We start from the raw sequence: 4,417 nt of genomic DNA on the forward strand, positions 1-4,417 counted from the left end.
TATAAAAAGTTGGTCCACAAACATCCAGCAACTTTCTACTCACAGACTTGGGCGCACCCACTTATTAAACATTTACTTTAGAAGAAAGTTCTAATTTTTGTTGTTGGGAATAGACAAAGTATCAGATCAACAAAAACTGGAAACTGTTCAAACCAAAGGTAGGATTAGACACGTAATATTTTTCTTTTCTTTGCGTTGTTAAAAATATTGTGCATTTAAATGGCTGCCTAAACTGGTAAAAAAAAGAAAAAAAAATCACTCTAAAATTACTTTTTCCTTTTTAATTGGGGGGAAAAAAACCCATGAGTTTTTTTTTAACAGGCTGATTTTGACCTGATGTCTGACTGCTGTTAAACACTGACATATGAATAACAAATACAATTTACACTGTTTAAAAGAACTCAGTGTCTTGTATTACTATTAAAATGGAAATCCTGTTCATTTATGATTATTGGCTTAGGTTAAATGGTTAGACTATCTCCTGCTTAAGGTTATATATTTCTATTGTATTGTCTGAGTGAATATTAAGATTTAAGTTTCTTATAACGTCAGTGAAACCCTCTTTTAGATTTTAAGATACATTGTTGCTCCAGAATGTCTGATCCCAAAGGATTAATTTACTTAAACATTTTCATTTAAATTAAAGATGAAGATTTAGCAATTTCAGAAAGAGGAAGGATGTAAGGGTCAGTAAATGCTGACTTGTGAAAAATCATCATTGTCAGCACTGACCTGACACTGTTTCAAATGAAAGACAATATAATTGAGCTACTGTAGACATGTACTTTTTATTTTGTATGTTTTATGTGATGAATTACACCAAGTTTAGAATAATGCTGTGACTAATACAGAAGAGGTGTTTGGTTATCTGTACACTGGAACATTGGATTGACATGGACAATTGTTCAACTTGTGAAATAAGAATTTGACAAATTTCTTAGTAAAACTTTTCCAAAATGATTACCTAATATACATGCGAAGAAATCAAAGAAAATAACAGGGAATAAGCATTAGTCACACGAAGAAAAAGAGGTGCAAAAAAGCATAGAAAACTAAGAAAACATTTAAAATCTATATGGTTAGAAAACTAACCTGTTACAATTTAGTGCCAATTAGTCCTGATCAATAGACTGTAGAAAACTTTGTCATTACCAAGGATTTAGACAAGAAGCAGGTAACGATGGGTAAAAGCAAATAATGTCAAAATCTTTCCAAAAGAATACTGTTGCAAAACCTTTGTTTTTGTTTTAGCATTGCTAAAGATTCTCAAATAGATTTAGATCTGTACTTGGACCTGAATATGTCTTGATTTACACAGCTCCATTGTCGCTTTCTGCTTCAATCATTAATATAGACCATACATGGCGTTATTGTTATCTTGCAATAAAGGGGAATGAAGAATAATCATAATCAAAAACCAAACTTTACTCTTGATATTAAACATACAAGTCAAAAGATTACATGACATTGAAACAGAAACCTCTGGAATAAAATTTGAAGTGATAGCAATACAGTTTCAATTGTATAACAATGATGGCACCTAGCATGAATGTATGAGATCTGCAAGCCTGTCAGTTTCTAACAGCTACAAACTTTTATGTAAAATAATACTGGTGAATAATCAATTACAGACATTTTTATCTGTTATAAAACCTGTAAAATCTGCAGGTCAGCTATGGACTCCTAAAAAATTACATGGTTTTAAAATCCACAGATCAATAAAGGTAACTTGATAAAAATATATAAAAGCACTTGTATGTAAAAAGATTATACAAAGCTACTGAAGTCCTGCATACAGATCAACGTTAATAACTATTAAGTATTTCAAAACAAAAAATGTTGAAAATTCAGATACTTGATATACCCTGCATGGAAAAAATATGTATGCAAGACAGAAAATTAAGCAATAATACGCTTAACAGTGTGGTCTAGCTAACTTTATGATATATAAAAAGTATTGAAAAACTCAATTATAAAAACCAAAGTTAATAGAATTGAAGGTGAGCAACAAATCCCTGAAATATTGAGCAAGGAGTATAGGATTTTGATTCCCATTTCATTTATTGATTTCTAATCGTTTTCAATGTTCTTATCTCCATCCATTTTCCTAAAAGACATCCTACACATATTCCTCCAGTAATCCTGGAGATCTTTCGCAAAGTAAAAAGGATTTTTTTTTTTTCCACTTTGAGACATGTAAATTTGCCTGAGGTGACATTTACACAGAAACCTGCTGCTCATCTTCCGAAGCAATTACGGTGGTGTAAAAAGGAGCAGACGTGTCCTCCGGTTCGTTCTCTGCGATGGGGATAGAGCAGTCGGTTTGATCCGTGGCGGTGGTGAGGCGAGAGCAGTCAGAGCCATTGCTGTCGGACCGAGAGACCGGCTGGTACTCGCGCACGGTGCAGGCACGCTCATTGAAGTTGGTGTTAAACCTCTCTTTAACAAGGCCTTTAGAGAAATGAAACCAATCCTAAAGGAAGAGAAAAAAAATCAGTTTTCTTATATTCCCATTTATTTTTGCAAAGCAAATGCATCAAACATCCAACTTCACCACTGGTTCAACAGTACAGTTTGTATTTATTAAAAACAATATCCCAGATCCAAAACATAAGCTTTAGACCTTTAAACCTGGAAAATGCATCAAGTGCCACTTTTCAAACTGAAAGGTTTTGTCCAAAATGAGATGTATCTGAAATAGCTGAATGCTGAAGACATGACTGCTTAAGTTTTCTACATAAATAAATCCACTTTATTCTTGACAAAGCACTGTATGGGTAAACTTTCCTCTGAAGCTGCTGAATATCAGATTCGTCAGACTGTTACAAAGACATTAAAGTAGTACAAAGCAAAGAAGTCAAAGAAAAAGTAGAATCGCTCAAAATCAAAACCAAAACCAAATTAGTTATCCTTAGGAGATATTAGGAGTAGTGTGGTTATGCATGTTTATCTTAATAAATTTTAAAAATAATTCTCTTAAGCTTAAAGATGCAGAACTTATAACTTGTAAAACTGAGCCTCGTTGGTAACTTCTATCAAGTTGGCATGCCAAATCTGACCGCTAGAGGGCACTCTGCTTTCAACAACAAGCGGAATGCAAACGTTTGGAAACAGCACCTGCTGCAGATGTAAACCGAGCATAACCAACACAGCCTCATGTATTTGGATTGTCAGATATAAACAGCAACAAATCTACCTCTAACCTTCTGAAGTCGACTGTTAGTTTCACATCGTCAAGTCTGAGTTTGGACCTCCAGAACTGAATAGCTGTGTTGCAAATTGAGTCTGATTCACAGAGAGTTGATTGAATGTAGCATCTGATGTTTAAGTGAAAGAGCAAAATCATATTTTTAAATGTTGTACCCAAGTCACAGACTTTTGTGAGTCCCGATTGGTTGAAAACAGTTATTCTGTCTGGATAAGAGATTCCTTATTCTCATCATTCAAATTTAAGATGTAGGCTGTAAAAAAATTGAGAGTGAAGCCTGTATAATGATCTTTACTCAGGTAAATATGCCACAAACACTTTTATCATCCAGTCAAACTATGATCATTTAAGAGAGCTAAAACTTTACGTAACCCTGTCCAATTAAAATTTAAATATATTCTGAGACTCCATTGAAGATGTGCACTGCTGTAGAATCAACACAAATGTCTAATCAAATGTTACAACAATAATTAATCACATGCTCAATGACTTAGTGACATCAGCACTCCAAGTATTTTAAGCAGCTCCAACTAAGGACAGCCTGAGCTATTTTCTAATTTAACTGATATTTTTTGACCACTAAGTTTTCCTCTCCAGATGATTGGTTGGTCCTCAAATATGAAAAAAAAGGAAGAAAAATTAGGATAGTGACATCACAGTCCTGGCGCAGTTGAACACTGGGCATTTTGCCTCCTTAGTCCCAATACACAGAAGTTATTCAAAACAGATCTGCAGCATACCAGCATAATTCAGAGAGATGACAGGACTTGCATTCTGTGATGTTGCAAAAATGCATTTTCCCCCCTCAGGTTTAGACCAATGCAACACATGATTTAAATATAGAAAGATAGAAAACAGTAGGATGGCAGAAATAAGGCTCCAGATGCTACTAACCTCGACATCAGGAGAGTTCAGAGCTGGTTTGGGAAGTGGAGGAATCAGGATGATTTTGATCCTGTGTGAAAGTTGCAGACAGTCAAAATGTTTTTTTTAATAACCAAAACAACATACATCATATTCTTATTGACAGAGGTTGGTTTCTTAAAAAAAGGACCTGAGTTTTATTGTCTCAGACAGAATATGGCACATAGAACTTGAAATAAATAAGAATCTGAATGTTTTTCTCTATTTGACAAGCATTTTTATAGTGAAGTAGTAGCATTCACTTAACCTCATTCTAGAATACTAACATCCTGCACTTTAACAAAA

At 34.1% G+C, this 4,417-nt stretch overlaps 1 long non-coding RNA gene across 1 annotated transcript; it reads right to left on the reverse strand.

Annotated features, from left to right (window-relative positions):
- Positions 1 to 770: 770 nt before the first annotated feature.
- LOC106943956 (uncharacterized) lies at positions 771 to 4,200 on the reverse strand. Its single transcript, XR_001424057.1, has 2 exons — positions 4,103 to 4,200; positions 771 to 2,473 (listed from the first exon to the last, which is right to left on the reverse strand). It is a non-coding gene; the product is annotated as an uncharacterized LOC106943956 (long non-coding RNA).
- Positions 4,201 to 4,417: the final 217 nt, after the last annotated feature.

This window comes from Poecilia latipinna, unplaced genomic scaffold (assembly GCF_001443285.1).
Source record: "Poecilia latipinna isolate Pla-1442-1.1 unplaced genomic scaffold, P_latipinna-1.0 Scaffold6478, whole genome shotgun sequence".
Taxonomy (NCBI): Eukaryota; Metazoa; Chordata; class Actinopteri; order Cyprinodontiformes; family Poeciliidae; genus Poecilia; species Poecilia latipinna.